This window comes from Haliotis asinina, chromosome 4 (genome assembly GCF_037392515.1).
Source record: "Haliotis asinina isolate JCU_RB_2024 chromosome 4, JCU_Hal_asi_v2, whole genome shotgun sequence".
NCBI lineage: Eukaryota > Metazoa > Mollusca > Gastropoda > Lepetellida > Haliotidae > Haliotis > Haliotis asinina.
The window spans coordinates 8,911,103-8,925,057 of NC_090283.1; the positions used below are offsets into that span (position 1 = coordinate 8,911,103).

Genomic DNA, 13,955 nt, shown 5'->3' on the forward strand with positions numbered 1-13,955 from the left:
CTGTATATCTAACAGCTGCATAAAATTGCCCTCATCTTGAAATCATTGACAAGACGAAATGACAAATGTGACTCTAGAAAACTGTTTTTCTTGTTCACAAATCATTAGAGTAATTTTCCGTTATTCTCGCATATATAGATAATATATAGCTTATATTTTGTATATCTGAATAATCATTAGTAAATATTGAAATCTACCATGAGACGCCTTTTCATGTTCATGTCAGTTGGAGACAACTATCTCTGAGAAAGATCGCCAAAGGTGGGGTTGAAAGCATCTTCAGTCAGGTTAGCTTAGCAGGTTCCTAAACTGGAAACCAAGGTCGTTGTTTGTATCGTCCAATACCTCGAATATGCAGTTTGTGCAATAGTTGCACAATGTAATGTACGTATATTATGAGGCTCTTAAAGGAAGAAAGAAGTTGCTAGACTACACCTCAAGCGCCATGAAATGTACATTCATAAAAAGACACTGCTTACGTATTGCCTGACATTACAGGAACATCTTACTTGCTCATCAAGGATAAAGTCATCGATATTTCAAGGCTGTAAGACGTTGGTCGTTTCAGTGTATCATCTGAAATATTCTGCTGACGCTATCCCTAACTTGCCTCTCACGATCACACATTATGTAGGTCGTGTGTCTACGCATATATGAATATGCAAGTACAGTCGAGCCCCGTTTACTCGGACCCCTTATATCCGGAAACCCCGCCTTCTGGACGATTTTTATGTGAAACGAATCTTACGTTCATTAATTGTACTCGCTTAAGCGGACCCCACGCTATATACCACTCTGAGTATATACACATATATAATGGAACCACTGAGTTGTGAACAATGCTTATTTCAAGAACGATTCTTTATGCACTTACTGCACTCCACACATCAGATATCGTAAATCAAGTTCAACAGCTTGAATGATGTCAGTTTGACACTTGACTGTCTAGTTTGTCATCAAGCCTCTGTGACATCGCATTGTGGTCCCGCATTATTGGCTGTAAATTCTTACCTTTGTAAACAGATTACTTTACTGGTAACTACCATTGACAAGACAACCAACCCTTTGGCGAACAGTTGATGCCATCGCTAAGTTTCATCTGTCCAGAAACATGATTTTCACATTGTGTTCAAACTTTAACTGTAACTCCCCTTTTATTGAAAGATTGATCATTCTCTAATCGTTATCAGAGGTAATGATAATCCGATTCTGAGCGTCCAGTGAGCAACTGGTCAGATGGACACTAGGCGCTATATAAGTTAATTAGTATCATTATCATCTACCTTCACTTGTTGGCGATCTGTAGCAAGATTCTTATATTGTATTATCTTTCATGGCTAAGATATTTCAGATTTCCATACTAGTTGTACAATTATATCTGTGATATTCTATTTTGTACTGTCCAATTATGTCTGTGATATTCTATTTTGTACTGTCCAATTATGTCTGTGATATTCTATTTTGTACTGTCCAATTATGTCTGTGATATTCTATTTTGTACTGTCCAGTTATGTCTGTGATATTCTATTTTGTACTGTCCAATTATGTCTGTGATATTCTATTTTGTACTGTCCAATTATGTCTGTGATATTCTATTTTGTACTGTCCAATTATGTCTGTGATATTCTATTTTGCACTGTCCAGTTATATCTGTGATATTCTATTTTGTACTGTCCAGTTATATCTGTGATATTCTATTTGTACTGTCCGTCCAATTATATCTGTGATATTCTATTTTGCACTGTCCAGTTATATCTGTGATATTCTATTTTACACTGTCCAGTTATATCTGTGATATTCTATTTTGCACTGTCCAGTTATATCTGTCACATTCTATTTTGCACTGTCCAATTATATCTGTCATATTCTATTTTGCACTGTCCAGTTATATCTGTCATATTCTATTTTGCTTTGACGATGGGTTTCTATAATCATTTATTATGAATTATAACTTTTATAACATTATAACATGACTTATAACATTTCAGTCACGATATGGCTGAAATATTGCCGATGTGCTTTTAAAATCTTAACTCATTCACTCATTCACTCATTCATACATCACACCCAATGTAATCCGTTTCTCAGGATAGTTCAGACTGGGCATTCGTTCAGGGTTATACTTCAAGAAGGACAAACATCTATACCATGATAGTGTAACAAAAGCCACTTTTTCAAACTGGGGATGAGCCGCATGTTATGATCGGAATGGCTGATGCATATTTAATGCTGTCACTTCGTGATAGTTTTCAAACCGATAATTCGTGAGGGTTGATCCTGACACGTGTTTCCATCATTTGTAGGCTATGACACTCCCATATAATGAACCGTGAATACCAGTTTTGGGTGCAAATATGTAAAGGGTACAACTGGCACAGAAACTGTAGCTGAACTTGTTACTTTACCAGCCGGCCTTTGCACTCTGCAGGCCCTGAATGAAATCTGCAGGCCCATTTGGTTAAAGTCAAACCAATGTCAACAGAGTAGATTATATTGTACAGAGTTTCACACTGATTCAACAAAATCAAGCAAAGCCTATATCTCTCACAGGGGACTTTCTATTTGTCTGACTGACACTCCTACGTCAAAGTGCTGAAATACCAGGAAGTAGTGAGTGAGTTAAGATTTAAAGTCACATCGGCAATATTTCAGCCATATCGTGACTGAAACTAGTTCTAAATTCATAAGATAGACATATACTATTTAAAATCCTGTCGACGACAGACAGTAAAACACTAGATTATCACAAATGGTATTAAAACTAGTGTGGAAAGTTAAAAGTAATATCACTATTCGGACAAAACAATATAGAAACATGCTACAGATTGCCAACAACTGAAGGTAGATCACCATACCAGGGACCATGGGGACTTACAGTGCCATTGCTACATGCATGGACCCTAGCTGGATTTACATCATCCCCTCAGCTGTTAGGAATTTAGACAGATCTAGGCAAAGATTAAAAAACATACATGCTACGACTAAGAACAGTGGAAAGTTTAAATTGACTGTGAATGTTTTGGGACTTACGTACCCTCTCAGGAGGACAATAATTTTACAATACTCCAACCCCAACCCCTTTGAAACGTAACGCCCATTTAATATACGTCTGAAAGAACACAAAACATCAGTTGGAAAGGCCGAAAAATAATCTGCCCTTTCAGAGCACATCAAAAGCAACCCCACCCATTCCATTGACTGGCAACAGACTAGCATCCTGGCTACCAACGTTCACGATTGGCGCAAACGAAAACTACCAAAAGCCATCAACATCAGGAGATTAACCCTAGAGATTAGTAGAGATCAAGGTGTATATAGAACATCACAAAAGCCACCCCTGATGCCATTTAATCAACTGTATATCACTCTGTTGTGTTTACATCTCCCCATCGTCATTGTTTATATAACGTCTATTTCATCTACCTCATTGATTACATACACACGCACATGTCAGGCTTCTGTAAATCTAATTATCTGTATATGACTCTGCTGTGTACACACCTGTTAACTCGCTTCACTTAATCCCTGTTATTATTGTTTATATAACTGCATTTGATCTATCCTCTGTGATTTGTTTGTATGTACATGTACTTGTCTTCTACTCTTTTACTCCTGTCTCTATCACCTGAAGAAGGGGCAAGAAATAGAGCTGAAACGTCGTGTTAGACAATAAAAAGAAGCTGTCATCAGTATACTCGTTTTATTATATTCAGCAACTTCTAAATGCCTCTCAAGAATCCCAAGTCAGTGATGGCGCAGACAGATGAAAACCAATGGCAATTAGACAAGCTCTTCCAATCAATGTTGAGACAACGAAGGCAATCATCTTGCTCCGATCCAGTGCAAGCCTCTTAACTCTAATAAGTCCTAGGAGATACCAAGTCCTAATTGGGAGATACTATGTCCTAATTAGTAGATACTAAGTCCTAATTAGGAGATAAAAAAATCAGGCTGTGGCACTAGGACGTTTCCGTAATTATCGGCGACGACTTTCTGTGTTAGAATTTGACAATAGAACTAGAGACGAATTACCTTCCTCTATTCCTGTACGACATATTTTGGGATCTGATTGCAGGTTTCACTGCAGGTTGAAACTGTCTCAACCTATATATTTCGCGTGCTAGTTGTAAGCCTTGCTCGATAGTGGACAGTCGAATATAATAAGTCAGTGAAATTGAAATTTGTTGATGTCATATTAAATTTAAAATTTGACGTTGAGACTGTCTCGTACGTGAATCTATAGAGTATAATAGTGAGGAACGACGCTTCGGCACCAAGGAAACTGTAAAGCAGGTACGTTGACGTAACGACTACTGTCGCCACAGACAGAAGGGAGTAAAGGAAAGCAGTTATCAGATATATCCCAAGATCCCCTCACCCGCCGCCTTTTGGGCATATAGAGACTGGGAGCGTGAAACTACCTCTTACTACAAGCAAGGGTGACTGGAGATCTGACGCACAACTACCAAAGCTAGGCACCAAATAGTAATCGCCACCACAGGACGTCGGCCATTTAACCTTTACATTTAACCATTTAGCCTGACAGCTTCCACAAACAAGAAGGCCTAACAATGTGTTACAATATGTACTTTGCTGAGAAAGTGTAATACCAAATATATGTATACCGCATCCCTGTGTTTCTTTAATGGGGGCGGGTTCGCGAATAAAGAGTTCGCTCGTCATACCGATAACCCCGGTTCCATTTCCGACATGGGGTACAGTGTGTGAAGGCCTTCCATGATATTTTATGAATATTGCTAAAAGCGACTTAAAACTTACTCTTTCACTTCATAAGTAGGTTTCTATGTTATTAATAACTGTTGACGAAACCTATCTGGCTGATATTTGCTAAAGCAGAGACAACGACCCTGCAGAACCTGGGTATACGTAATTGTGATTGTGGATGTTCCATAATTGGTGCGGTTTGATTCATACTGAATAAAAGCAGAGTCCTTGCCCTCTCGGAATGTGTTATATAAATGATGCAGATGAAGACACCAAATAAATCAGGTATGAAACAGGGTAACATGGAGTGGGAGATAAGATGGAAGTATGTGGCGGTTCACCTGCTGATAAGAAAAGAACAGCAGCGGAAGACGATAGAGAGGCCATATGTGGTGTCCCAGCCTACCGGGTACCCAGTATGTAATGACTTTTATACTGACAGCACTGCATCACGTTGGTAAATGAGAATTACTTTGGCCGGTTAAAAGCAAAGGGAAAAGGGGCATCAATAATGAAAATGTGGAAGCGTTATTTGGAGTGATTTGCCACAATACCATCTTGACGTATGTTGCACTGATTATTCTAATAACGCTAGTGGATGTTGCTTCCTTTTCATCGTTGATGTCAGCCAAACAGCATGCACTTGGTAGTCATTCTCATCCCTATGAGGATCAAACAATGCTGATATAACCGAGTGGTTAAATCGTCTCGTGTCAATTCCCACATGGATACAATGTGTCACTCCTATTTCTGGTGTCCCCGAGGTGATGTAGCTGAAGTATAGCGTCTCGGGAGACATGCATGGATCTATATGCCCCGATGGGAAGCCGCTTAACTGTGTTGTGTTCAAGATGAAATGATGTTCCGGGAAGGTCACACATATCAAGATAATCATTCTCTCAGGCAACATGAAGATTTCGTCAAAACTCTGACGGACACAAAATTGACATCTCACTCTAAGATTTAAAGTTTTATTTCTACTATTCTTTAACAACATACTTAAGAAGGATGTGTTCATGGCTCTGAATAGTAATAATAGTAATTAACAACGTTATTTGTCCTTAAAACTGCTTGACCGTCCCTAAGAAGCAATATATTTCATGTTACCGATGTCAGTAAGGGAATTTTTCATTCATTCTTTCTTCGTACACTTTATCAAAGCGTTCGCTCTGGGCCACCGTGAACCAGTTTTTCCAGTCACCAGTAATACCTGGAAAGCATTATATTATATATCACGAATATTTCTAACATGTTTATGATATACACTTATGATAATCAACTTTATACAAACATTACTATTAAGCTGCAACATCGTGTTTACTGCGCACTAAGTTTGAAACATCCACGTTTGTAACATACAAAGTCCAACCTTCTGCTGTATCATCTGTGAATGGACCGGTGGGCACGCATGCTGAACAAAACACTTGACAACATTGGTTTCATACACCAACTTGTATAGAGTGATCTCTATGCACAATGTCCCATGCAATAATTATTCGTTTGAGACAATTATAAACAAAATGTGAGAACAGTAGATACATGTTTCTGTTTGCATTTCCCAAATACCTTTCCTGAAGTATCCACTTGAATCATCTCTTGCCACTGAAAGTGATAGGTGTGGTCTTTGAGTTTCTCGTTAGCGTGCTTCAATTTCTTAAAAGAGCATGCCTCGGATATTTCCTGATATGTTTTTTCAGACAAAGGGCGTCTCAAGTAATCAGCCTTTTTTCGTATTTCCGGAACGCAATCCTGAAAGGGAATACCATTTCATGAGAATGGTAAGTGAGTGAGTTAAGTTGGACTCCATGCCGTTTTCACGAACATTCCATCAATATCACAGGGAAGGGACACTAGGAATAGTGTTAAGTCTTGGACATTAACACCTTGTAAATTTAGAATCTGAGGAACCTGATATTAAGCTGTCTAGTCGAGAGATCTTATAGTTTGGATGTGTGTTAGTGATCGTACTCCATTGTATGACATAATATCAGGTGCAACAGGGGGTTGTGTTTTCCCAGTTTCTACATTGTTGTGAAGGGGAGTATAACTCATTTAGCTCAAAAAAAAATTCTGGCAATTTTTTTGTCCATAGACATACCATTCCAAACGAGTAGGGGATTTTGGGTCCTAATGGTTGACAATATGCAAATGGTAAGGCCAAATAGGAACCGGATGATGAAGAGAAATAACAGGAAACCGTATGTATCATTATCTTGCATGTGTGTTTGTGTGTGTTTGTGTGTGTGTGTGTGTGTTTGTGTGTGTGTGTGTGTGTGTGTGTGCATATGTGTATGCTTTTTCTCATATGGATTCGCATTGACTAGTGGTATAGTGGTATACTCGGAAAATACCCCTTATGTATTTGAATGCTAAATATCAAATGAGAGACGACTTATGCCCATGTCATATCATATTTCACAACTTGCGAGTGAAAATGACATACTGCTTTTTTGTCAGTGTACATCATACACTGTAATTATGTCATATTGACACTGTAAACAATGAAGGTACATCAGGTCATGAAACTGTAATTTATGTACATACAATTTTGATGATCACACAGTGATATTTAGAAAGGGTCGAATGTAAAGTAAAGCATGTTACACCACTTCACCACAACCTTTTGGTATACTTTGCAAACTGATTCAGACATAATTTATGCCTGATACACACTACTCTAAGTGTGGGACAAGAGAAATTTAAGAGTTTAAAACATCGCCACGGTTAACAGAATAGCCTTCTTCTGATTTTAACATCGCATATCCTCTGTATGATTTTATTTGACAAGTGCGCGTTAGTGACATGGTATCAAGAAGACAAAAACACCAAGTATTCGAGAACACGTATATTGGCGTACCTTCTTCATGTCTTCATAGTGTACTCTGCAGATTTCAAAGTCCATTCACGAGTGTGGTCGAAATAGGATCCACCAGGAACTGTAAAACAGAAAGAAACAAAAGAAACGAGTCTAATACATATGTTATTGTGTTCTTAACATGACTGTTTTATGGTGATTATGTTGATCAATATGTTGCCTCAATTGCAATAGGAAAACATTGGTTCTTTCAGCACGTCCGTTATGAACGATTTGACTGTAGAATGATACTTAACAAACTGCTACTACCAAACCTCCTGACATATCTCGTGACTGGCTGTCGTGGGCAACAAAGAGATCCTCCTGTACAGGACCGGGCCCACCTGGTAGTTGCCTTCAGACAATCAGGAGGCTAACAGGGGGCACGCGGAAGACAGTTCAGACTGTCAATCAATAATACCAAGCCTTCACTCAGTACTGACCTTAAATCGTGTAAGACACATTTCAAATATTTACACTCACTAACGATTTCAACATTACACGTTCCATGGCCTATCATACGAAAGGCAACATGGAATGATTTTGTCATTCGTTGAGTCAAAATGGTTCAGCAAAACTTATGTTCTTTTCCATTGTAGTCGCCAAGAGAAACTTTCTCTACGTGTTCCTGTCTTTACATAACATGCTGTGGTGGCAAAATCATACATGATCCGTCCAGAAATATATCAATGAAGTCGTCCCAGGTGCCACTGTAGGACGGTTTGGCAGCAGGGTCGTCCTTCCAGACCTGCTTGGATGCTTGATGGAAAGACGAGACCATGCAGTCCTTAGGATTCCTCCTGACATACACCACTTTACATCTTTTCTGCCATACTGCATCTGGTAGCTGCCTGGAGTCACAGTTTACATTTTTGCATTAACAATATGAAATATGAATATGAAAAATACAGACATCAAAAGAAAATAACCTCTTTCCTTGTTTCAAATTTACATTTTCTTAACGTCTGTACATTTCTTTTTTGGAAAAAAGATCTCTTCACTCGCTTGTTGGTGTGTGATTTTTTTATCCAATATGCATAGAATGCAGGGCAAGACAAAATGATCCATTTCACCTTATTATAACAAAGTAACGTTTTCCCTTTTAAATTGTATTTGAAACAATCTCCTTATATTCATAATAATACAAATCAGCAAATGTTAGCAACTCTAGTATCCTACTTTGGACGCAGATGTGTGTGCAGGATCCTTGGTGATGCCAGTGCCTCTAATTCTTCCTCCGTCCTGTATTCCAGCCAGGCTGAGTTTTGCCAGTGTTTGGCGTACTCAGCCTTGCCTGCCACGATCATGTTGAGGATCTCCCATGTCCAGTGAGTACCTTGTGTATTTGTATCAACAAAGAGTGCCAAGCCAAGGGGAATTTACCATTCTATAAATGTCTTCAACACTTCAAAGTAAACATATCGACCTGTTGTTTTAGTATGAGGATGGATAGTTTTCTTTGTTTGCAAAAGACATTATTCATGACCATGTTGCAGGGGATATTTACCTGGCTTTGGATAAGTGCAGAGTAAGATGTCATCATCGCGGATAGGAAGAACCTTCGCATTCTTCAACCTGTCTAGCATCAAAGCATCATGCACGTTGCCGTCATCCATCACCAGTTTAATATTAATCCCTGCCTTCAATGCCTTCTCTGCTGGCGTCGACATCTCGCCTGACACAATAATGTGAGCTCACATTAAGTCAGATTTGAACAATATTCCTCTTGTGACTAAACATTTCACCTTTATGTGTAAAGGCCGAAAGCCTACACTTTTTTAGAAGCCTGTGTATTACTAACGCATGAGCATACGCGTACTGCTTTCAAACCTAGAAGCAAAATGTCCAGAAAACGGCAATATTCGCTATCTACAGGAAAGCAACAACATCAACTCTGTCTAGCGAACGGAAATAAAGAGCATTTCAGGTACATCTACAGGTATAGGTTTTAAGTCTCATTAACAGCTCCGATTTACTGCGGTCCTTACATTATGAAACTTACGCTCTGGCTGAATACATACCTCAATTTGCTCAAGTGATACTCGTAGTCCCACAATCCCTGTAACTCACAGCGTCTGTCCTGGATAGTAGGTGTGTACTCCCAGTTGGTATGCGTGGCACTACTGGACATCTGATCTAACTACTCAATCTCACTGTGCATCCAATTTTAAAATTATTGCCATCCTAACAGGCTCCGTAAGTTTAAAAACAGTCAAAGTAAATTTAGCCATACCACTACCTCCAACGGTATTATATGTCTTATTTTAATCCGTGGCCAGATTTTGTCTAAAGCTAATAGTTGAAGTGGTGTAAATCCATCCAGTGTCACAAATGTACTGCAAGTCTCCACGGTCCATATAGTATGAAGATATTCAGATGCTGTCAGTCTATAAAGTGTTATCAAATTGTAAAGATTTCTATAAATACAATGTTTCAGATTTACATACTAATATTTTGTTCATATATACGATATGACGCAACCGAGACAGAATCGTTCGCAGTGTATTGTAGACGTCAACACGGAGGTCATATCAGTTCTACTATCACTTACTCATACGTCACTGTATCAATGCTAGACTAGTCAGGAACAACCATGGAATACTACCAACGTAATAGGTCAATACATTAGTGCCATACTGGTCGATAATACACAATGTGTACGACTTATTTTATATAACATTATACGATGTGTATCACTTACTGTATAACTCAATACACGACGTGTACCATTTATTTTATATAACATTACACGATGTGTACCACTTACTATATAAAACATTATCCGACGTGTACCATTTATTTCATATAACATCACACGATGTGTACCACTAACTATATAAAACATTACACGATGTGTACCACTTACTGTATAACTCAATACACGACGTGTACCATTTATTTTATATAACATTACACGATGTGTACCACTTACTATATAAAACATTACCCGACGTGTACCATTTATTTCATATAACATCACACGATGTGTACCACTTACTATATAAAACATTACACGATGTGTACCACTCATTTTATATAATATTACACGATGTGTACCACTTACTATATAACACATTACACGACGTGTACCATTTATTTTATATAACATTACACGATGTGTACCACCTACTATATAAAACATTACACGATGTGTACCACGTATTTTATATAACATTACACGATGTGTACCACTTACTATATAACACATTACCCGACGTGTACCATTTATTTCATATAACATCACACGATGTGTACCACTTACTATATAACGCACTACACGATGCGTACCACGTATTTTATATAACATTACACGATGTGTACCACTTACTATATAAAACATTACACGATGTGTACCACGTATTTTATACAACATTACACGATGTGTACCACTTGCTATATATCGCTCTACACGATGTGTACCACGTATTTTATATAACATTACACGATGTGTACCACTTACTATATAAAACATTACACGATGTGTACCACGTATTTTATATAACATTACACGATGTGTACCACTTACTATATAAAACATTACACGATGTGTACCACGTATTTTATATAACATTACACGATGTGTACCACTTACTATATAAAACATTACACGATGTGTACCACGTATTTTATATAACATTACACGATGTGTACCACTTACATTATATAGCATTACATTGCTGGTCAGTAGTGTGTAACGCCGAATTGTAAATCTTATATTAACTGCGAATACATCACTGCTGAGATAGCCCATAGCATCCGAACCTACTACATTTCTTTAATATTAAGACAATACATCGAAACTAATCCAGTCCATAATACCTGAAATGCATTAATGTTACATTACTATACATCACTGTTATGCTAGTCGACAAAAGTCAGAGCGTGAGACCTAAAATAAAAATAAAAAAATAAAAAAATAAATAACATAAAAAAACACAGATAGGATAGTTGACAACAACCGAAATGTACTAAATATTTTACATGAAAATATACCACTGTTCGGCTAGTCAACAGCCAGAGTGTACGACTTATTTTACGTGAAAATACATCATTGAAATGGCTAGTCGGTAAGAACCAATGAAGATACAGTACTGCAAAGATAAGACACCTGATAGGTACTAAGTATTTCACATGACAGTACATAAATGACATAACCCGATGCGCACATATTATTTCATGTGTCATTACATCAGCAATGAGTACCACTTTCTGTACTTCAAAATATAAACGTTGATAATCCGCACATAGCACGGCTTAGTTCACATTGCACATAACTGTGCTTCACTGTCAGTATCATCACTGTTTCCTATCACTGCATCTCCATGCATTACTGTCAAGATCAACAGTGTTTCCTATCAGTGCATCTCCATACTTCACTGACAATATCGTGAGTGTTTCCTACCAGTAGATGTCAGCCATTACTGCCATACTAAGCACCAACAGCGGATGTGAAAAAGACGCTGCTTGCGCACAATAAAATACATATGTGAACTATTCTTGAATATTATCATATGTGCAATACAAGTCCATAACCACATATTGCACTACTTGGTGACTGTTCATTTGGAAAATTGTCACTACCACACACAGATCATCGTGGGCTGAGGAACGAAAGTTGTTGTACATGTAATTATAGATATGAGTGTGCGACAGATCGAGTTCCCGAAACAGCATGTGGCAAGTATGTGGCTGAACCATCATTAACTATGCACAAGTTATTGTATGAAATAAAGTCCCCAACAATGTTTCCTTCATTATTACTATCGGTACATACCCATAAAGTGTCCTGTCAGTTAAGATCACCCATGAGCTGGTCAAAAATATCCGAAATATCGAACTGCTGAAAATCTGAAGGAGGAGAAATATACAAAGAACAAAGCGTAGAAGCTATCTCTAATGTAAGTAGGACAGCAACAGCCATACGTTTGTGGGTTTGTTTGAATAGATAACAAGAGCTGCCACCTGTGACTTTATCTTTTGGAGGTGAGAATGATAAATGACAGTGTCACTCACAGACTGCAATCAACATTACACTGTACTTAAAATGGAGGATCAAAGATCGTGCAATGCGTTTCTAATGTGCATATTTTTGTATCCTGTTGTATTGTACCGTGCATGTGACCATAATACTTATTGTGAATAAACAGGTCACGAGGCTATCACTTTGCAAACAATATCCCTTGCATGGCTGATTGTATGAGACAGGAGGATTTGATCAAACCTTGTGTCCTTGACACTGCACATTTCCGTACAAGCTGACAGAGAAATTGAGAGAAACGCACAGCCAGGGTGAAGTGTGTACGCGTAAAGATTATTAGCATCCACGACTAATGCTGATGAGGTAACTAGTCCTGTTAGAGAATGGTGAAGAGGGTTTAAAACCTCACAGCCAACCTGCACCTAACAAACCCACATGAAGGACATGTTTGAAAATAGCTTGGGCGTTGTGGACATAATACTAACGTGCACGGAATAGTGTTCAATAGTGTGTCTCTTCCTAGGGACACGGGGAACGGCCTGTTAACAAATTGTGTGTATGTGTACGACTTGAAATGTATGCCATATACATTTTTGCGAAATTGAGGAAGTGTCAAGCCCCTGAATATCCATGTCAGTATTGGTCTGCAGCAACTCATGCTTCTTGTAAGAGGCGACTAGAGGAATCGGGTAGTCTTGGTTGACAAAAGTCATCGTATCCAAACTGTCACAGTATATCGATGTTGTTGATCACTAAGTTGTCTTGTCCAGATTCCATATAGTTGGAATGTTGCTTAGTTCGGCGTTAAACAACAAAATAGTAACTGCCTAAAACACAGCCGATATCGGATGACAAACCATGAGAAAAGTACAGCGGTCAAAACATCAGCCACTGCTCTCCATGTAGGCGCTGTTCTAACTGGAGGAACCTTCAACGACAAATGTAATATTGATGACAACATTGACAACACTTTATTTACATTCAGTTTGTTCAACACAATAACTGGGATTCAGTTTAAACAAAACTGGCCGAAGTGCTGGCATCTATGGAGCACCTTATCAACATTAATCCAAGGCAAGACAGCATGTGTAGGGCAGCTCAGCTCCACATCTGCGGGTATCGTAATTTTTTCAACGAGACATTGACACACCATTTACGTGCAAATGAGAGAATCCGCATTATTGATACAAAACTGGCGAAATCCAGTAATCAATCATGACTCAGAAAAATAGTCATCACAACAGTCTTTGCTAAGAAGATCAAAGTCGCATCTGTTCAGATATTTCAGTTTGTAGGATTTGTTGTCGTTCAAAACAGCATCTGATATTTTGTTCAAGAGGCTAATTCCCTCGGGGAACTGTTTACTGTACATTTGAACACAATCAGTGATGAATTCTT

At 38.3% G+C, this 13,955-nt stretch overlaps 1 pseudogene; it reads right to left on the bottom strand.

Annotated features, from left to right (window-relative positions):
- Positions 1–5,837: 5,837 nt before the first annotated feature.
- On the bottom strand, positions 5,838–9,249 carry LOC137282221 (sulfotransferase 1C2-like; annotated as a pseudogene).
- Positions 9,250–13,955: the final 4,706 nt, after the last annotated feature.